The sequence below is a fragment of the Canis aureus genome, chromosome 33, assembly GCF_053574225.1.
Source record: "Canis aureus isolate CA01 chromosome 33, VMU_Caureus_v.1.0, whole genome shotgun sequence".
Lineage (NCBI taxonomy): Eukaryota > Metazoa > Chordata > Mammalia > Carnivora > Canidae > Canis > Canis aureus.
The window spans coordinates 36,404,519-36,427,589 of record NC_135643.1 but is presented as its reverse complement, the minus strand read 5'-3'; the positions used below and the strand labels follow the sequence as shown (position 1 = coordinate 36,427,589).

Sequence of the window (23,071 nt, the reverse complement as noted above, 5' to 3'; positions counted from 1 at the left end):
TCTTTCTTTCCCCTTTCTGATTACAGGAAATTGCTTTCACAAAGCAGCCATTCTTTCTCAGGAAAATGATGATTTCAAGCTGCTGGACTATGACTTTACTGCAATTGATTCCCACTAATCAAAATTAGGAGAGGTTTCTGATATTACCAAAACACTGAAATAGGAAAAAATGTGCCAACCCATAACACCTATAATCTATGGCAAGGGCTATTAATTGTGGGCTATTAATTGTGGTCCCATCTGTCAGCTCATGTAGAAAGAGATTAGTAAACCCTTAGTGGTTCTAATGCCCAATTCTTTTCTATGAGGTACAAAAGCTTCTTTCATATTGTTAACTCTACTACTAAGACCTATTTAGAAAAACTTTAAACCTAATAAAATTGACCTAAATGGAGACGAAGCATACTAACACACAGACATATGTATTAGTCTGATTGGTGAGGTGAAGCATACTAACACATAGACAAGGAATGACCAAGGCTCATTAATGATAAAAAGCAACCTCTGATCTATTATCTACTATGTTATTCCAAAATATACTCACTTCTTTAAAAAATTAAATATTATTCCAGTTACTTAACACTTTATAAGAAATTATTATAAAACTTTATTACAGGGGTGTCTGGGTGGCTCAGGTCATGAACCTGGAGTCCTGGGATCAAGCCCCACATTGGGCTCCCTGTTCAGCAAGGAGTTTCCTTCTTCCTCTCCTTCTGCCTGTTGTCTTGCCTACTTGTGCGCGCGCTCTCTCTCTCTCTGTCAAATAAATAAAATCTTAAAAAAAATTACATAAAGCAACCTTTGATTCTGTGGTCAGAATTTCACACAGGCATAGCATAGACAGCTTGTCTTTGTTCTACAATGTCTGTAGTTTCATGCATGAACCCCAAATACTGAGACCTAAAATCTTTTGAAGGATAATTTGCTCACAAATCTAATGGTTGATAGTGGCAGTCACCTAAGAACCTCAGTTCATATCTATGTGGCTGGTTCAGGGTTCCCCACAGCATAGTGCCTGGGTTCCATCTCCATGTGTCCTAAACCAAATAGAAACTGTAACATTTTTAAGATCTAGCATTGAAATCACAAAAAAATTGCTTCCACCATTTTCTATGGAGACAAACACTATTTCAACCCATATTCAAGAAGAGGGAACATAGATCGCACTTCCTGGGTTCAAGAGTACCAGCTGCATTGTAAGAACAGCAAGTGAGAAGGGATTATGTGGCCATCTCTGGAAAATACAACATACTGCAAATATGGTTATGAATTCCATTCACCAGAGAAAAGGGGAAACTTCTTCATGAACTTCTCTTTTCTTCATCCTTTATTCTTAGATATTCACAATTAACTAAGAGATTTCCCTACATATTCTCTTTTCTAACTATAGGAAATATGTAGGTATTATAAAATTTAATAATAAAATCTCCATCTTTTATGAATAAATACCTAATTTCAAAAAATTCAGTTTGTGTTGATGTGTAAATCATACTATTTAACAAATCTGTAAGTTACCTTGTTGTGAGATGTACATCATATCTACTTAGAGATCATAAATGCATTTGGAAGAAAATTAAGGCATCATTTCTTTAAAGATCTAAGTCACAATTAAAGTAGGAAAAAAAGAAACCACCAAATAAATTCTCAGTAATAATGGACTTACATAATATCATACTTGAGACACAGTAGTATGGATATTTCTTTAAATTAGAGTTTATTTATAAAGAGATCTTTAGGAAAACATGATAGCACTATGGAAAACTTCTGGAAAAAAAATTTGGAGGAGGTAAGCTATAGGTAGTACTCACCAATCATTACAGTTTTATTAAGGCTATTTTTCTATGTAATTTAATTCTAAGTGATTTTATGTTACTATCAATTTCTCTACATTATTATAGTTCTCATCAATTTACTTTGGTTAACACAGTCTCCAAAGGGAACTATACTGGAACATATATTGCAATTATGAGAGCATAAATGGTCGAAACTTACCTTAAGAAAAATAACAGGTAAAATGGCACTCTTGATTAGACGTGTTGGCAATGTGTTTAATTCAATACACTGTTTTCTAAAAAAATTCTACTTCCTTTAGATTTACCTAAAAGTTTCTAAAATAAAAAAAAAAATAACAAGGAAGGAATATGCATCTTTACTCTCATATAAAGACATCAATGTGGAAGATAAGAAAAAAACTGGACAAAATCTTTGAGAATTAGATCAGGCTGATTTTTTAAACAACAGAAAAAATAAAGTGTACAAAAATTGATAAAATAAACTTCATCAACATTAAAAACTGTTTGCTTTTGAAAGACATAGCTAAGGAAAGAAAAAAGCAAAGTACAGACTAAGGGAAATTTTTTGCAGACCCAACAATGGGTTTCTATACAAGAGATGTAAAGAGCTCTTACTTAAAAAATCAACAGGATGGATGCAGACACTTCACAAAGTAAGATAAACACTGGCAAATTTTCATGTGAAAATATCCTAAACATCACTAGCCATCAGAAAAATACGAATTAGGACATTGAAATACAACTAAACACGCATACACTAAAATGGCTAAAGTTAAAATCCTCAGGTGTGCTGAGAAGAGGGAGTAAGGGAAACTTTCACACAATGCTGGTGGGTGTGCAAACTGTTAGCCACTTTTGAAAACACTATATTGTATCATATATATTAAAACATACATACTGTACAAAATAGCAATCCCATGCTTCGGTACTTAACAAAGAGAGCTGGAAATGTACGTTTATACTGATGTGTATGTGAATATTCATAGCTGCTTTATTCAGAAGGACTCAAAGCTGCAAATAACCCATATGTCCATCTACTAGTAAATGAAAAAACAAATTGTGTCTCAACACATATATACCAGGTGCACCTGGGTGGTTCACTTGGGTAAACGTCTGCCATTGGCTCAGGTCATATTCTCCAGGTCCTGGAATTGAGCCCCATATTGGGCTTCTTGATCAGCAGGAAGGATCTCTCTCTCCCTTTGCCCCTCTCCTCATTTGTGCTCTCTCTTGCTCTCAAATGAATAAATAATTAAAAAGAAAAACAGATAAACCAGAAGTGCATTTCCTATTTTTTTTCTTTACCAAGCAATATGGAACCTTTATTTTTAAGGTAATTTCTGTACATCTGGAGCATGAGAGTAATCCTTCTACTAATGGAACTGATTACTAGAATAAACGATGACAAAACCAAACTGGCATTTGATGTGAATCCACAGGACTTTAAGTTTCAAATCCAGCCAAGAAGTTTGTTACAATCTCTTTCAGCTTAGCATCTGACTGTTCTGAGATCTTTCCATTGGTCCTTATATTTGTCCAAGAAGGCTTGGTGCTGGCTGATAACACGAGCCAAGAAAGCATGCTCAAACTTTGTGATCTTGCTGGGCTCCAATTTATCAAGATATCCTCTTACACCAGCATAAATAACAGCCATTTGTTCTTCAATAGCCATGGGAAAATACTGTCCTTGCTTCAGCAACTCAGTCAATCTCATGCCACGACTCAAGGGTTGTTGAGTGGCAGCATCAAGGTCAGAACCAAACTGGGCAAAAGCTGCAATCTCGCAATACTGAGCCAATTCCAGCTTCATGGCACCTGCCACCTGCCTCATGGCCCTGGTTTGGGCAGCAGATCCAACACAGGACACAGATAAACTGACGTTAATGGCAGGGCGGATACCTTTGTAGAACAATTCTGTTCCCAAGATCTGTCCATCAGTGATGGAAATGACATCTGTCGGAATGTAAGCATTCACATCACCAGTTTGTGTTTCTATGACTGGTAAAGCAGTCAAGGAGCCACCACCAAAAGAATTGTTCATTTTGGCTGCTCTCTCTAGCAGATGGGAATGTAGGTAGAACACATCACCCGGATAGGCCTCACGACCGGGGGGCCGGCGGAGCAGCAGAGACATCCAACGATAAGCAACAGCCTGTCTGGATAAGTCATCGTAGATGATCAAAGCATGTTTGCCATGATCTCTAAAATATTCTCCCCCCCCCGCCCCCAGAATAAGGAGTCAGGCACCGAAGTGGAGCAGCATCAGAAGCAGTAGCTGACACCACAATGGTGAACTTCATGGCATCTGCATCTGTTAGTCTCTTCACCAACTGGGCAACTGTAGATCTCTTCTGACCAATAGCGACATAGATACACTATAGCTTCTTCTTTTCATCAGTCCCGTCATTGAAACATTTCTGATTAATGATTGTGTCAATAGCAATTGACGTTTTGCCAGTTTGCCGGTCATCAATAATCAGCTCATGCTGACCATGAGCAATTGGCATCAAGCTCTCCACGGCCTTAATTGGTTCACAAGCAGTTTCAAAAAATGATCCCAGGGGCTTTCAGGCCAACTCGCCTATGGATCTTGGAACCAACTTGACCCTTTCCATCAATGGCATTGCCAAGGGCATCTACAACACGGCTCAACAGCTCCTTGCCAACTGGAACGTCCACAGTGGCTCCTGTTCTTTACATGATATATCCTTCCTTAATTAGTTTATCATTTCCAAACATGACAACACCAATGTTGTCAGGTTCCAAGTTCAGAGACATACCCTTTAAGCCTGAAGAAGACTCTACCATTTCTTCAGCCTTAACATTCCTCAGCCCATGTACACAGGCAATATCATCACCAATGCTTAGGACACAGCCAGTCTCTTCAAGGTCGACAGAGGTATCAGCTCCAAGAATACACTCTTCAAGGGTAGAGAACACTTCGGCAGTGCTAGTCTTCTGAAGACGAGTGGTAGAGGCATGGAGGTTCCTTGCAGCAATGAAGGATGATCCCAAAGCATTTTTGGAGACCAGCCCAGCCCACCGAGGGAGGGTGCAGGCCACGGCCATGGCGACCTGCATGGACAGCATCTCTGCAGTCTCTCTTCGGGGGGTTCCTCTGCAGCCGCAGCCTCCGGACTGACTGGGACAAAATGCTGAGTGGCCACATTTCCTAATTTTTAATTTTCATTTTATGTTTTAATTTTTTAAGGATTCATTTTTCTCATCAATCTTAATACAAAATATGGTACCTATTACACATACTTACAATGTTAATTTAACCCTATAAATTAATAATAATATATTATGTAATAGATAATGATATATTTGTATTATAGTAGGTATATTATACATCAAACATATTGTTAATTTGTCTCTAAAATATTCTTTTTTTTTTTTTTTTAAGATTTATTTATTCACAAGAGTCACAGAGAGAGAGAGAGAGGCAGAGACATAGGCGGAGGGAGAAGCAGGCTCCCTGCAGGGAGTCCGATGCTAGACTCGATCCCTGATCCCAGGATCCCAGGATCAAGCCCTGAGCGTAAGGCGGACACTCAACTGCTGAGCCATTCATGCATCAGGACTCTAAAAGATTCTTATACGTAATTAAAATTAAATTCATTTTTATTATTTATTTCTTTTAGCTTAATGGAATATTTTTGTGCCAATGTTTAACATTTCATTTTAAATTTCTCTCTTAAAAATAAAATTATCTTTAATAGTATGAATTTTTAAAAATTGTATTCTTTTAGCTGAATTAAACAAACTTTGACCCACTTTGACTTTTAAACATTGTATTTGAATCTAATTAGCAATAAAATCTGTTATAAAAGCTAATTTATATAAGGATCTTTTAATCTCCCCCCCCCCCAGGATTTTTCTTTTAAGAGAAACTGCCACTCTTGTCCTTGGGTATCATTAGATTTAACCTATGGGGTTTCTATTGTTTTGATATCAATTACTTTAGAAAGAAAAATATATATTTCCTTAGATACAGTTAATTTATTATTTGAATTTTTGTTGTATTCTAATTGTTTCATCCTCCCATCACATTCTTCACTATTTTATATTTATAGACATCCTTTAACATCTTTCCCTCTTATTTTTCTTTAATATGTGTTTTTGTTGTTTTGTTTTGTTTTGTTTCTGTGCAGATACTCACTATTTACTTACTCCTGTTGCTCTTTCTAGATAACTCCAAATAGTATATTGGCAACTTATCTTACTATCTTCTCATTATGTCTATCCACATGATCTTTCTTTTTCTTTTCTCATTTGCTCCTATTTTTCATTTCTTCTACCTTTGTTTGAATATATCTTAATTTTCAGTAAAGAATTATTCAACCGTGTAAATGTTGGCATGTTTTCAAAAAGATAAAATTAAGCAAAATCCTAGAAAACTGTTCCAGAAGGGAATAGGAGAGAAAGATATCTACTGCAATAGTCTTTTTTTTCTTTTTCTTTTTCTTTTTTTTTTTTTTTTTTAGTAAATAGCAGGAGGCTACCTAAATGTCTATTATGGCAACAATACTGAAGTAGCATCTGTTAAATGTGTGTAATAATATACTACAGCATAATGAGGCAAAATGAACTATTTGTAGATATTGAATGTAGGCACATGAAAAAATACATGATTCTTAATTTAAAAAACAAACAGATTTATAGGTAAACATGTTTGTAATCTTACCAAAAACATAAATTAATAGTTTATATTGCCATAAATAAACATATAAGAAAATGAACTTCAACTTAGCAGTGCATTGAAAGAAAACATTTAAGTCATAAGAAAGGGTGCTTATGTGGAGGAGGAAATGGTACTAGAGTTGAGATATGAAGAGTAAGGACAAAAACATAATAAATTAACGAAGAAAAATCATGAGTAAATAAGATATGTAGTACCACAATGCCATGAATTCAATCAAGTCAATTCTGTGCTTCTGAATATGAATTAACAATACATAATAACTTTTTATTTGGCTTTATGCAATGCTTAGAAATTTTTACTGTAATTGTTAATGTGTGTGCATTTTCCATCAACTCTTATAACTTATAAATAGAAAAAGAGTATCTTACTGGCTTACCTTTATACCTCACAGCACAGTTTCTCAGCCTTCTTCTCTTATAATCCCTTATCTGAATTCATGTAGATAAATGTCCTACTGGCTTTTATTTTCTTCTCTTTTTCCATTCTAGATTCTTGTATCTGACAACCATGTGCCTAATAAGGTCTATTATTTGAAAAGTCTGATTTAATTTGCTATTTCTTTATTATTTTATTTTAATTATTTTAATTGCTATTATTTTAATATTAATATATTAATTGCAATTATTTTAATTGCTATTTCTTTATTTAGAAGGAGCAAAGCTGAATCCTCATAGTCCACACCTAAAACACTTTTTTAAAAAAGGTTTTAAAAAAATTTAAAGAGGACTTTATTTATTTGAGAGATAAGAGACAGAGCATGAGCGGGGGGGAGGAGGCAGAGAAAGAGAGAGAGAAGCAGACTCCCACTGAGCAGGGCATCAGAGGAAGGACTCCATCCCAGGACCCCATAATCATGGCCTGAGCAGAAAGCAGATGCTGAACCCACTGAGCCACCCAGGTATCTCTACACACAGGCATTCTTAATAATGCAATAAAATTTTTATTAAAAAACTGTAATTTTTAAATTATAAAGAATCAGAGCCCTCTTAGATAATATTTACATAAATATAAAGCTTACAGTTTCTTTGCTATGACAGTTAATATTATTTTATTGTTAGAAAATGGATTCACCAGAAAACACCAAAATATACTTTGAATTGGGCAATAAAATGAGAATAATCTAAAATATGGATCGATATGGTTGCACCTGGGTGGCTCAATGGTTAAGCGTCTGCCTTTGCTCAGGTCACGATGATTCAGGGATCTAGTCCTGGGATCTAGTCTTGCATGGGGCTCCCCACAGGGAGCCCGCTTCTCCCTCTGCCTGTGTCTCTTTCTGTGTCTCTTATGAATAAATAAAATCATAATAAAATAAAATAAAATCTGGATCCATATGCCCTCATAGATTTTTCTGCAATACAAATTATTTATTTGCCTGAAAAAGTCATCAACGAGATTATCTGAAATCAAATGTATATAAATATGTGAGATTGTTCCTGGGCTTTGCATGCAAAATTATCTCTGTGTCTCCATCTCTGTCTCATCATCTAAGTTGATTTATCTATGTTTCTATCCACCTATACTGATAAATAAATTTTGACAGCCTAATTTTCAAGAGTCATTTTCAAGGCCATTTCTGCCCTTTACATTTCCATGCTAGTTTTGGACTCAGCTTGTCATATTTTACACACATGTTCATAAACACACACGCACACAAAAACCACTAGGAATTACACTGAATTTACACCTATGTGGGAAGAATTTATATTTTTGTAGAATAATGATTTCAAAATCATGAATGTGTTGTAACTGTCTACTAAGTTAGGTCTTTTTTTAAAGTGAATCTTGAGAAAATTTTTACAGATTTTCTCATATAGGACATTGCATAACCTTTGCTAGATTTATTTAAATTACCTCATATTTTTATATTAATGTATATGGTAGCTTATGTTGCTTCATTTCAAATTGTATGTTCCTATAAAAAATAATATAGTTCTCTTGTATGTATCAATTTTGTATCCAGCTACCTTGTTAAACTGTTATTAAATGTAATGATTTCTTTACCAATTCCTTTGATCCCATAAGACCTTACTTACCATTATGTTTTTGTACAAGATGTATCACTTTTATTTATGCAACAATTACTCTGTTGGTTGCTTTTATAGATCAACATTTCCAAATAAAAATCATTTTTCTTCTACAAAAGAATGCTTTTTCTATAAGATTAATCCAATGGTTACAAATTCTACAAGTTTATATATTTGTGGGAATGACTTTGTTTCTTCATTTTAGAAACTTTCTTTTCTGTGTAAAGAATTCTAGGTTGGGGGATCCCCGGGTGGCACAGCGGTTTGGCGCCTGCCTTTGGCCCAGAGCGCGATCCTGGAGACCCGGGATCAAATCCCACGTCGGGCTCCTGGTGTGTGGAGCCTGCTTCTCCCTCTCTCTCTCAATCTCTCTGTGTGACTATCATAAAAAAAAAAAAAAAAAAAAAAAAAAAGAATTCTAGGTTGGTTCATATTTTCTTTAGCACTCTTTATAATTGTCTTTTGAGTTGCCTTATTTAATATATTTATTATTTCTTTTTTATAACATTTTTTCATAGTTTTATTCAAATTCCAGTTAAGACACAGTGTAATATTAGTTTCAGATGAACAGTGTAGTGATTCAACACTCCCATATAACACCCAGTACTCAGATAAGGCTGTGTGTGTCTGTGAGAGAGAGAGATAGAGAGAGAGAGATTGAGATTCTGTGCTCTAGGGGATCATGGCTCTTCTTATAACTGTAGGGTTCATCAGATTTTGAAATTTCTCATCCATTTCTTTCCAAATTTATACTTTAAAGTACTCTTTTTTGAGAGTCAATGAAAAGTGAGAGTAAAATCCAAGCTAAAAGATATAAATGCTTATAATATTTTCTCAACAAGAAATGTTGAGGTATATTTCAACATACACACAAAATGCATATACTATAAATGTTTAGCCTAGTGGGATGCTATCAAAATCATCTGTCTCATTTTAACTGAAAATATAAATGCTTTATGAACAGGCTGACAGCACTTTTGAGATCACTTTACAAAGAAAGACTAAAAACCAGCCAGATACAGAATCAGGAACATAAACTTCATTAATTCAGAGATTAACAAAAATAGTGTTTTACAATATATAATGCACCAAGCCCAATTATCCTTGTAAATATAGTAGAAAAATTTGCAAAATAGCAGTGCAAGTTTTTCTAAATAGATACATGTTCTTTATATTAAAAAATCTGAAGAATTTCCATCTCATCTCTAGAAAACAGAACTAGATAGACAGGCTCTCTAGGATGTCTCCAAATTTTTTAGTTCAAATAAAAACAAAAAACAAACAAACAAAACCCAAGGCCATGCTGTCTTCCCAATGCATGAGAGGACCACAAAGATCACCAGCACTTAAATTACAAATATTGTGTCTTATAGGGATCTTAGCAGTCATTTAAACCACACTTACAAAAAAAAAAAAAAAAAAAAAATTCAGTTAATGGCTCAACTCCTTATTTTTTCTAACATACACTTAAAAGGAACTTTAAAATCCATATACCTGCATAGTCATATTTATTCTGCTCTTGGATGGAAGGTAGACAAGAAGCAAGCACAATGATTAGGAGTCTGCCTCCAGTGAAGGGCTTCAGTTAAGTAATACACCTGCATTTAAATATCTATTGGAAGCTCCATTTTAGTCCACCTTTCATAAACACAACATAGTTAAGCAGTTATTTACAGTTAGATGTTCCATTTTCTTTCTTCATTTTATTACAATATACTGTTATAATTAACATTTACTATTTATGTTATGCAGTTCCGCATCCCCTCATTCTGTCTTCTTTTTCCTTAGGATAAATTATTTACCTGAATTATGATATTATATGATATAAACCTTGTTTGGGCTTTTCCAAGTTGGAAAAAGGCAATCTCAGAACCATGATTTTACTACAAAGGACACCTAGTAAATCGTCCCTGGGTTTTGGCTGTCCTGTTTGCTCCAAGTGACTGATTTTCAGACTTACTACAGATAGAGAATCTCATCTGGAGTCTGCTCACTTTATTCATGCCAACTTATAAGGAGCATTCAGATGGTCTGATAATGCATTTTTAATTGAAAATGTTATTGAGATTATTATCAATTGACAAACAGCTGAAAGAAATTCAGAGAGAATTTCCTATACTCTTAAGCTAGTTTTCCCCATAGTTAACATCTTGCAAAAGTATGGCACAGTATCATACTGATAATACTTTGGGAAAACTTGAATTCTGTTAACTATCTAATTCCTAGTAAGAGGGTCCCATATTATCATTATCTGAGATATTTTATAGACAATGTCCAGGAGGAACAGCATAAAAGAGAGACAGAGTGAGCATGTCCTTCCTCTGCACTCCCAGAATGCACACTGCTCACTGGCCCAGTCTCTGGCTGTGAGCTCCTGACACCCTGAAAATTACCAATAAGCCCTTCCTAACATAGGGTTCACTGGTTTGAAAGGAAAAATGTGGCTGACCCTGGAAACTGGAAAGCCTAATTATTCATCTGTCTCTTTATCACCTCTGAAGGCAGTTATCATGTGACTTTCAGGAAGAATTATAATTCTGCTGAGACCTAAGACTGAACCATAAGCAGCAAGTATACTCAAATGCAAATACGGTCACCATGAGGGCATCCATCAAAGATAGGAAATTACTGCTAATTAAACAGGGAAGCCATTAAACCAGGTGCTTTAATGCCTTGGTATCCTTTGTAAGCAAACCAAACCTAAGAGTCAATGCACTTGAATTTAAGGAAGTGAAACTTAGGAACAATCCACCACAAACAGCCAACAAGCGTTCCCAGAATAAGGCAATCACTTTAGCTATAGCCAATGAAATAATGTCCTTGCTTTGCTTTGGCTTCTTCTCTATAGAACCCTCTTCCTAGTTCCTGTCCACATAACACTCCTAATAACTACTCAATTCCAACTGATGTATGTTCCAATATACCACTGAAATTTTGCATATGCCTCCGTTTATCTTTTAAACATCACAAATATTTACAAAAGGCTGCACCCAAGTATCTAGGCTCCTCTGGCTGGGCAATTTCCCATCAGACACGTTTTCTCCAGGTTAGGACACCAGCAAAACCCTGAAAATTACCCTAACCCTGTGCTCCCTAACCCTGTGCCAGCAGGACACTGATTATTATTGCATAGGTGGCACTATACCTCAGGACCACAGGCAAGTGAGGCCCCACAGAACACCTAGCAGCATTAGCCAAAGGGTAATACTATTTTTACCCTAAGATTTTCAAATGTACCACCACACCCTCTGTCTATGCTTCAAGCATTGCATCTATTGTCCCCTTTGAAATACTCTCTCTCTCTTATTTTAGTTAATTCTATTCATTTAGTCAGTCATAGCTGATAACCTGGAAAAATCAATCAAAATAATGCTGCTAGGGGGAAAGGTTTGGGGAGTGTTAGAGGGGAGGGGAACCCCAAAAGTGTTTCTGAGGAGTAGAAAAAAAAGACCAAGATTAATTGTATTTATCCAAGAACCAAACTTAGAACTTCACAAATACACAATGTGTTTCAAGAAAAGTACAGTACAGTACAGGATTTCTCTACAAAAGTTATAGTACAGGGGGCAATGATAATGAAGTGGATGAAAGGAAGTAGACTTAAACCATGGAAAATGAATGAAAAAACCTAGTTATCAGGTTAACTAATCTTTTAAAGGGCTATGAGAGATTTAAAATGAGAAGACTAAGTAAAGATAAATTTTAAAATTCTTACACATAGAAATCCAACTCTAGAGGACAGTATTTCTCTTTAAGGAATCATTAACATTGAACTAGTTTTAATTACCTAAAAACGTTAACTGTATCTTCAGGAATATGGTATAATAAAGGTATGGTACAGCATGATATAGACATTGCCTTTACTTTGGGATTAACTAAATAATATTTGTGAACAGATGTGTGTGTATAAATTATAAAATTATGATGTTACTTTTAAGACCTTAAGATTTCATAAAAATTATCATGTTTATAATATATCATATACACACACACATATATATACACACACATATGGTACACGCGCACACACACACACACACCTTAATTATTCTCCCTCTAGCTTTTGGCACTAAGGAAAAAATGATGTCTATGCTTATATGGTACAAGTATGATCTGGTAAGTGGTTGAAAGTTCTATTTCTTTTTTTTTTTTTAATTTTTTTTTTCATTTATTTATGATAGTCACACAGAGAGAGAGAGAGAGGCAGAGACATAGGCAGAGGGAGAAGCAGGCTCCATGCACCGGGAGCCTGACGTGGGATTCGATCCCGGGTCTCCAGGATCGCGCCCTGGGCCAAAGGCAGGCGCTAAACCGCTGCGCCACCCAGGGATCCCGAAAGTTCTATTTCTTAAGACATATCTGGTTTATTTCACAACTATAACTTATCAGTTTCACATAGCTATGGCAACAAATTACCACAACATTCTAACCTTAACACAACAGAATATTTCTTTTTCTTTCACAGTTCTGAAGACCAGAAGCCCACAATTAGTATCAGTGGAATGAAATCAATATGTTGACAGGCTGTGCTCCCTGGAGAGGTTCTAGGGGAGAATCCTTCCTTGCATCTTCAGGCTTCCACAGGCTGCCAGCATTCCTTGACCTGTGGCCACATGGCTCCAATCTCTGCTTTTGTGTGTCAGGTGTAAACTATCCCTCTGCCTTCCTCTTATAAGGATACATGTGATTGCGTTGGGATAATCCAGAATAATCTCCATGTTAAAACCCTTATTACAAAAAAAAGATGTAAAACGGCATTCTTTTTGCCATTTAAAGTAGCATTCATAGATTCCAGGGTCTGGGAGGTAGATATCTTTTGCAGAGGGGTTATTTTAGCCTACCACACCCACTAACTACTTAAGTCACCTTTGGGAATTTACTCAAACTTTCTAAATCTTAGTGTCTTCCTCTATAGAGTGCCAAAAATACAAGTATTTACCTTTGAGTGATTAATAAAATCAAGAATATAAAAACAAGTGTAATCTTGACGCATGATAAATATCAGTCAATATTATCTATTATTGTCATTATTTCTATGTTTGTTCCATTGCTTTTTTTTCACTAACTTATTACAAATGTGTTGGCTCTCCACTATGAAGAGGATATTGCATTATTACTGGTCCACTCTTGACAAGATGTGTGTCTTTCCCTATTTCCCAAGCCATTTCTACACCTCCTTCTGACCCCAATCCCCTCCACTGGTAACATCAAGTCTCAAGCTGTCAAAAGAGAATGTTAACAGAAAGCCACTTTTAACATGATTTTTGGTTAATGACTGCAAAAATTAGTTCAAGATTTCCACCGGTAGTACCAAAGTATGACCTCACTGAACAAGTTAAAATAGGGGCACTTGGATGGCTCAGTCGATTAAGCATCTTCCTTTGGCTCAGGTCATGATCCCAGTGTCCTGAGACTGAACCCCATGTCAGGCTTCCTGCTTCTCCCTCTCTCCCCTGCTGTCTTGCTATCTCTGTCACTCTTTCTCAAATAAATAAATATCTTAAAAAAAAGAAAAAGTTCAACTAAAAGATTGACTGTTTTACAAGACTGATTACCATGTTTTATAGGCTGTGTATGTGTGTATTCATATAGTCTGAGCTTATTTCTGAGTTTTTGAATTTGACAATAAATGCTTATTTTGTAATAGGAAAATTTCAAAATAGTAGAAAATACGCATTATTGAAAGGTTAATCCTAAAAGATTTCTATGAAAGGAGTAGTGCTGATAGAGTTTGTAATCTTCCTACATCTCTACATAAAAACCAACTGCATTCTAAACTAGTCCCCACTGTCATTCAACTTATGTCATTCTTGTATTTCAAGTATGAAATACAGCCTTTAATGGATATTTCTTTGCATAATTATGTATTCTCACTAAACAGTAGGATACATGAAAGTTTATACTGCATTTGTTTTATTTGTTGTTATAGCCTCAGTTCTTTGTCAATAGCAAGCACTAAATATTTCTGAACAAAAGCTGAATTCATAGCCTCCATCCTCTGTTCTATTTTTCCTTTATTCAATTATGTTAGTAAAATTAAGTGGTCAATTTATATGCAGGATAGATACTGAATAACTCACAGAGAAACTTTAATACTCATATAATGAATATGTAGACAATGCCTTTGACCCTATAGTTGAATTTTTTTTCATTTCATTTTACCACATAAATGATAATTAACTTTTAGGCATTTATATATTTAAGTTACTTTACAAAATTAATCACTGCATTCTTTTTCTAGATTATACACCAAATATTTTCTAAAAAGAGAATTATGACCAATACAATTTCAAGAAGCAAACAAATGGTGCTGTTTTTCCTTAAAAAGAAAAATTTATTAGTGTTCGACAACAGAAAACAGTTAAATTTCATCTGTTAAGAGTAACACATTAAGCCTCATTACTAAATAAATCATTTTTGTCACTATTCTTATTAATTTTGGGGGGGAGGTTCACTCAAATTCATCCTAGTAATTAAGAGTACTATTTTACTTTAACACATTTTTTCATTTTGTACTTTTTGAGGAAGAAAAAAACCTTTTATATTTCTACTGATGAAAAGAACACCTATTAAATTTTTCAATATTTTTTATACAAGAAAGTCTGTAAACAAATGTAATTTAAAAATCATGATAAAGACAGGAAGGTAAGCAGATTCACTGAACTACAAAAGGGAAACAATCCACTTTGGTTAGAATGCCCCAGTTCCAAAAAATAGGAGAAACTGAAATACATGCCTTGGTTAACAATCTCACAATATGGGGAATTTACCTTTATAGTTACATGAATGCAAAATAAATGTTCTAAATGTTGCATATTGTGGTATGTTTTGGAGTTACATCTAGATAAATGTAATTTTGCTTTGATTTCCATGGGGTTTCTTCAAAAGGGATAGCATTTGAATCATTTCACATTTAGCAACTACGTATATAAGAAAATACATCTCTCTGGAAGATGAGTCTGTGTGTGTGTGTGAGTGTGTGTGTGTGCGTGTGTGAATGCAAACTGTATACAGAAGGGGAAACAAGTCATGAGTCTATTTATTTTAAGACAATGTGTTTCCTAAGGGTGTTTCCTCAGGTGAAATTGATTGATTACACACATATTTCATTTTATAGGAGAATGTGGAAATTCTGACACCTGGTGAAGGAAAAGTCATAGAGCAGCTGCTGTGATTGGGGGGAGGTAAGAAATGATAGTGACCACCTGGCAAAGTGGCCAGATACGCATGTCATTACATAAAAAAGACTGATCTTCATCTAGAACAAAGGAGAAAAATGAGTTTATAAACTATACAGGTAATAGAAATTTGATTAATGAGATTGTTATTTAGTACATAAATGTAACAAAACTGTTACTTTAGAAGATAAGATATGATAACTGAATTATTTAAATAAAATGTCAAAAATCCTATAGCATAAATTCTTTAGAAATCCAATAACTCTAAGATTAGTTAAAAACATGGCACTGGTACTGAAATAAATGTTAGGGCATGTACAAATGGGGAGAGATTAAAATTCTATTTAAATCTTATTTTAATATATGGCATTTAAATAATTTATATATAAGATGAAGGCATTATATGTATCAAAAACCAAGTTAAATTATGTATTAAACTGTAAAAGGTCTCTGAAAGATTTTAAGTAGGATAGATTTTATTTGCTTGCAAAATGGATGAAATTTGTCTCATTTAAAATGTTTAAGTAGGGATCCCTGGGTGGCTCAGCGGTTTAGCACCTGCCTTCGGCCCAGGGCATAATCCTGGAGCCCCAGGATAGAGTCCCACATGGGGCTCCCTGCATGGAGCCTGCTTCTCCCTCTGCCTGTGTCTCTGCGCAACGCCCCCCCCGCCGTGTCTCTCATGAATAAATAAAATCTTAAAAAAAAATAAAAATAAAAAAATAAAATGTTTAAGTATAGGTCTTACATAGATTGATCTTAAACTAAATTTATCTCTGTGATTTTTTTTGCATGGGTGATACTTAGAAATACGAAAGTATTCTAAGATTAAGAGAGGAAATATTATATAATTCTTTCAGCAGGTGGCAGGAAACCAGGCAGGACTTGTGTAAGACAGAGGACAAAACCAGGAAAGACATAAACAACACGGCAGAAATTTGGTGACCAAACCTCTTATGGGTGCCTACACAATTCAGGAAAAAGAGAATGAGGCTGGATTTTGGATAGTAGATGTAAGGCATAAAGTACAAATGGATCACAAAGCAAGACTGACCTGACTCTGGGCCTTAAATGTGGGAATTAAGGCTCCTTTTGCACAGCCTGCCTCAAAGCCTAAGATGGCAGAGAGTAGATATGCAGCCCAAGTGGCCTCAGCTACCTGGACCATGTGTCTTAGAAAGAGATGAGACCTCTGTTTACCTCTCCAGTTATTACTAGATGTCCTCCTCTTGGAACTGGTACAGAGACGAAGAATGGCACGGACACATGGGGGTGGCAAGGGGCTTGGAAATCTAGGCTGGTGGAAAAAAAAAAAAAACACTGAGTGGTTGAGTGGGAGTTTAGACTCACTCAGGAAATGTAAGCAGAGCACTGGGTAAGAATGAAAGAACTAAGTGACTAAAGGTCTTGGTATGGCCACAAACTGAAAAATATTTTCTTCTCTTTGCTTAATGGTTGAACCCAATGCATGTAACACTTTCTTTTTAAAATTGGTAGAGTTGTACAATTTTAAAGTCACTAGGTTAATTATATTTTTTATTTATTTGACTTATCTGTTTTATTGAGTATTTGGTTACAAATATATATATATATATATATATATATATATATATATATATTTGTAACACTTACTTAATTCCTATTTGGAAATATTACAGAACATCTACAAACTATTAAAGACTTTCGGATGCACTATCTTTTAGCTGTTATTTTAACTTGTAACCTCCAATTGTTTAGAGAGGAGCATGTCCAATTTTCTTGGTATTCTGAAGAGCTTGGTCATTAATTTCAAGTAAATCTAGCATGCTTTTATGAAAAGAGCCTTACTAAATTGAAAATGATAGGATTTATTTACCTAAAAATCTCTAGGAGACGGGCAAACTAATTAAAATATTATCTCACTTTCCTTATGTCAGCAATGTATTTCAAATCACATTTTGATACTATAATATTTTTTCTATATTAAAAATTAAATATGCTGCTCAGTATCTAAAAATTTGCAAAACTGAGAATATACATTCCAGCTAATGCAAAATGTCAAACACAGAAAAGAGCAAGAAAGAACATTCCAGTATCTGAAAGAATGATGACAAGGCAAATGGTAGGCCTTTAGTAAGATTTTATATTTTGAGAAACATTGTTTTTTATCTAGTAATACTGTAATAGTTGCTAAAGTGTATCACTTAATGTTTGCAAAGTTATTTTGTCATTTTAAAAAACCCAAATGTATTTGTCAAAATGTAAGCACATTTTTCAATTGTGTACACTTTACAGATAATACTGACTGATGTCTAAATCTAATTTATTTTGTTTTCCTAGTGATATTCTCCCTCATTTAAAGTCACAAAAGAGGTTAGTTTTTTGTTTTGTTTTGTTTTGCTTTTTAAAGATTTTATTTACCCATTCATGAGACACAGAGAGAGAGAGAGGGGCAGAGACACAGGTAGAGGGAGAGAAGCAGGCTCCTCGCAGGGAGCCTGAGGTGGGACTCGATCCCGGGACTCCAGGATCACACCCTGAGACAAAGGCTGACACTCAACCACTGAACCACTCAGGCATCCCTGGTTTGTTTTCTTTTGTTTTGTTTAAATTCTTAGAGCTCAACATTAAATTCTTTTCAATATGTGTTTTGAAATACTTATAATTTTTCTAAATATAAAAAGGGCTCTTTGTTCCTTTATGCATTATTAAGTAACATGATGGGTAAACAACACATTGAAAGCCTATTATTTTGCAGGCTCCCTTTCACTGTGGGAACATTGCAATGAATATCATTTATTTCATCCTATCAGCCTTTATACTATATAGTGCTAGTGGCTAAAAACCCCAAATCAAAGCATTAATTCCTCCCTTTTTGTTTTGATTTCTACTATATTTATTTACGTAGTTTCTTTCACAGATTTGAGAATTAAACATAAAATCATTTCTCTGCACCTTCATATCGTTGTCATGGCCAATAGCAGTAATCTGAAACTTCAGAAGGAAGAGTGTGAAAGCTTTCTGGATCTAGGTCGGAATTTTAATGCTCCGTTTACAGTCTGTCAATGCCGCCCACGTTTACAATCTAGAGAACTGATATTTATGGATTACACTTATTATTTTTAAAAAAAGGTTGTTTTTGGTCTAAAAGGATTTGGCAATGTTTGGCAAATGTGTACTTGAAACTATACCTCTATACTTGAAGATAAAGAAAAGGTAGGACTCTTGATGCTACCCAAGAAGTAACAGTTTTCTGTTTTTACAACTGTGAAAAAAAGTAGACTTTATAAATTCTAACTATGTTTATTATAATTTTGAGTAAGGGACAATATGAGTCAGCTGCCCAAACAGGGTAGATCCAGCAGTTTCAGGCAGAATGCCATTACACTTAAATGAGTATCACTACTCTTGAAAACTCTGATTAGCCAAAGACAACAAACAAACAAAACTGAAAACAACCTTTATGCATCCAGGCAGCCATGGGTTAAAAGAGGTACACTTGAAATTAATATAATATGTCACTTATTTCTTAATAAAACAAAAAACTAGGACACCTGAGTGGCTCAATGTTTAAGCATCTGCCTTTGGCTCAGGGCGTGATCCCAGGATCCAGGATCGAGACCCACATTGGGGTCGCTGTGAGGAGCCTGCTTCTCCCTCTGCCTGTGTCTCTACCTCTCTCTCTGTGTCTCTCATGAATGAATAATTAAATCATAAAGAAAAAAAAAACCTATAAACCTAAGAAATGTTATAAGGGACATCTTCTGTGTTTTCCTTGTTCTTCCTCTTTGTCATACACCATATGATGTACCACAGTGTATGTCATTTGGTACTGTGTAGTGGAAATGTACAGGCTACTGGAATTGGAAATTTTCAGCTCATATGTAATTCTCTCACTTTTTTTAAGCAAAGAATACTTACTGTATAGAAATTACACTTACTCAAAAAATAACTAAGGTATTCCTTTTTTTTTTTTTTTTTTTTAATAAATTTATTTTTTATTGGTGTTCAATTTGTCAACATACAGAACAACACCCAGTGCTCATCCCGTCAAGTGCCCAGCTCAGTGCCTGCCACCCAATCACCCCCAACCCCTGCCCACCTCCCCTTCCACCACCCCTAGTGGGTTAACTAAGGTATTCCTAATGCCATCTGGGTTCCACCATTCTTGTTGTCCTCATGTTCCAAATCTCCTTGTTTGGTTTTGGTTTTGGTTTTGGTTTTAGTTTCTGTTTTGTTTAGTTTTTGAGAGAGAGAGAGAGAGAGAGAGAGAGAGAGAACACATGAGTTGTGGGGGTTGGGGGTGGCACTGATGCAGAGGAAGAGAAAGAATCTTAAGCAGACTCTAACACTCAGTGCAGAGCGCCATGCAGAATTCGGGCTCACTCTCACCACCCTGAGATCATGACCAGAGCCAAAATCAAAAGTCAAATGCTTAAGTGACTGAGCCATCCAGGTGCCCCCTCCCTGGGGTTTTGTCATTACGCCCACACCTCTGGGCTCAGGATATCATCTGACTGTCCTGTGGCAAAGGGGACAATGGGTTCACTGACTGACCAAACCATCCTGATGACTCCAACACCATGATGAATGAGTAAACCATTCTCACATTCCTGGGACTTCAGAGTGTTTATTTTACAGCCTAGGAAAGCTGTCTGGTGTGGGTGGAATGCCAAGGAAAAAGAAGACGCAAAAGAAGGTTTGCAATTATCTTTGCAAAGCTCAATCCAGGCCAGGCTTTGGGATTTGCAACCTTTGCAGAGTAAAGGAAGAGGGCCTGGTAAATAGATTTTGTAGATGTGGCTGGTGAGTTAGGGGCAGGGCGACATGAGGGGGGTGTTTAGTTTCCTCATAATTGAGTATCTCTACTTTTATCCATGCTATCTTCCAGTTGCTGAGAGTTTGGTTTTTTTGTTTTGTTTTGTTTTGTTTTTCTGTTTTTTGTTTTGTTTTTATAATTTCCTATAAACACAGTAGCTAGCATGAAAATCATTTTCTTCCTGCTCTTTTTCCTTCCCAAACTAAGAACTAGCAGAAGTCTTGGCCAGAGTTCCAGCAGTAACCAGATAGTCTGGTCACTTTTTTTGTGGTTCTGCTCCTCCCTGCAACGAGTATGATTAACAAGACAGGAGACTGATGAGCGGTCCCCACCAATGTTCTCAGTCAATTCAACTCCCATCTTTTCCCGTATCTTTCCTCCATCTCTCCTTCACTCATTTTTCTAGTTGTCCTCTGTCCAAACTTCATTAAGGCAGAGAAACAAATCTTGTGTGTTTGGTTTGGGTTTGCGGGTTTGTGATCCAGACATCTGCTGCCCTGTCCTGACTATCACAGCTAAATCTGAGGTACAATATCCATGCATTTGAATCATGTAGGAGTTAAACAAGTGACACCCACCTTCCTTTATTCTCCATGACTCTGCCTTTTTTGATTTCCTTAAATCTCAAGTTAAGGATATTTTTATTTACATTAGAATTGATTATATTACTATAAGTGTCCATTGTTTATTATTTCATCTATAATTTTTTTAAAAAAGGCTGGAATTTAGTCCTTCATGGATGACTTACCCTTGTGGTAAGTCTTGTGGTGCCTTCAGTTTCACATTTTCCCCATGTTTGTCAGAACTACAGAAAGAAGAGCTAGACCTTAAATTCCTCAATTTAAGTGCTCTCACCTGAGTTATGAAAAGATTATGTTCTTTGTATTATTGCAAATTATCACCTACTGATAGTATGTGACTATTTTTACAATTTAGAACTCTCTAGTATTTAATCCATAGAATTTCCTACACTTAATATAAAAAAAAATCATTGATTATGAACCTACCAGTGTCAAATTTCTTGCTAAATGCTTCATAAGATTAGCTCATTTGATTCTCATAAATAACTCCAGGGGGTAACTCACTGTTAGCCCCATTTTACAGAGGAGACCAATGAGACTCAGAAAGCAGAGGTAATTTGCCCCAAGTCAACAGAATTTATGGGGAAGTTATTTGAATTCAAATCTAGTTTGAACAACTCTAAACCTGTGTGCTTTATATGACATACAGTTTGGGAATATGTTTGCTTTTTAAATTATGATTTTACTTAAATTTGCAACTAATTCTATGACTCTTTTTAGAATTTACAAATATTATTGGGGCTTAGTGACTTCAGAAACTCACAAATCTAAGTAAGAATGTAGTGTAACTGTCCATCACTCAGACACCCACTTCAAAGACATTCATCTGGAATAAACATATTGCCAGCTGCATGACACAGCTACTAGTAAAACAACTGAACTAGATAAGAAACCAGGCCACTCCACCCATGAAGTTCCCCTTATAGAAAGCCGTGGGTGACCTAGATAACTGACCACCAAGTGATCCGCTTTTCCCTTCCTGTGCCCTAATTCTTGCTCTTATGTTTTAAATTCACCAGTAAAGAGTAAACTCACAAAACCCTAAGCATCCCACCCTTAACCTCAATAAAGGCAGAACCCCAGGTTCCCTCCTCCTATCCCTCTCCTCCCTCTTCCTCTTCCTCTACCAGTGACCTATGTGGACCCTGATGTGCCAGGTGTATGCTCTAGGACTTTTAAGTAACAAATCTTGGTTTCTCAAAATCCCTGCTGGTTGTTGCTGAGGTGCATTTTGCAATCATAATAAGAACCACAAGGGCCAGTCTAGCCACAAGAATGGCTCTGAAAGGGGGAAATACCCAGGGAAGTTCACCTCAAGAAGGAGGGACCCAAGTGAGTGCCCCAGGCACTTCTAGCCTTAGACAACCCATAAACAAAGAAGTATCAGTTTTTTGTTTTTTTTTTGTATTTCAGTTTCTTAGCCACAGATTGCCTTCCAAATAATAACAAAAATTTAAAAAAAAAAAGGTCCTAAATCACCAGTCAGGTAGAAAATGAAATAAGAGTTAAGACTATTTTTAACAGTATAACCTTGAGCATCTTTAAGCAGTTATCTATACACAAGGTTTCTAGACATTGCCTCTGCCTCCTAGAATTCAATGAGACAGCGCTAGGAAATCACTTAGCACAGTGCCAAGAACACGATGAGTGCTTAACAAAGGGCAAGTATTATTTCTTATCATTTCATCTTTATATTTCTCACAAAATATGCAAACCTTCCATTATTCATAGAAAAAAAATGTCTCACAGTCAGAACTCAAAAAATAAAGTCAAATACACTGTTTGACAGAACTTTCTCCTCCTACTCTAAGCTGGTTAAATGGATGATATTTTCAATAGGAAAAGGAAAGTATTTATTTTACTTTCAAAGCTGGCAATTTCCCAGTTTTAAAGATTTCAGAGTCATGATTACAATTTATTAACAATTCTCACTGCCTTATGCTTTTTCTCTTCTTTGGAATTCTGGTTGTAGTACTGAGGCAGCCACAT

General features: G+C 35.6%; 1 long non-coding RNA gene and 1 pseudogene across 5 annotated transcripts in view; both read right to left on the bottom strand.

The window, feature by feature from the left end:
- LOC144304006 (uncharacterized) overlaps nucleotides 1-23,071 on the bottom strand; it is a 251,087-nt gene that overhangs the window by 209,366 nt on the left and 18,650 nt on the right. The window lies entirely within an intron of this gene.
- Nucleotides 2,295-5,022, bottom strand: LOC144304005 (ATP synthase F(1) complex subunit alpha, mitochondrial pseudogene; annotated as a pseudogene).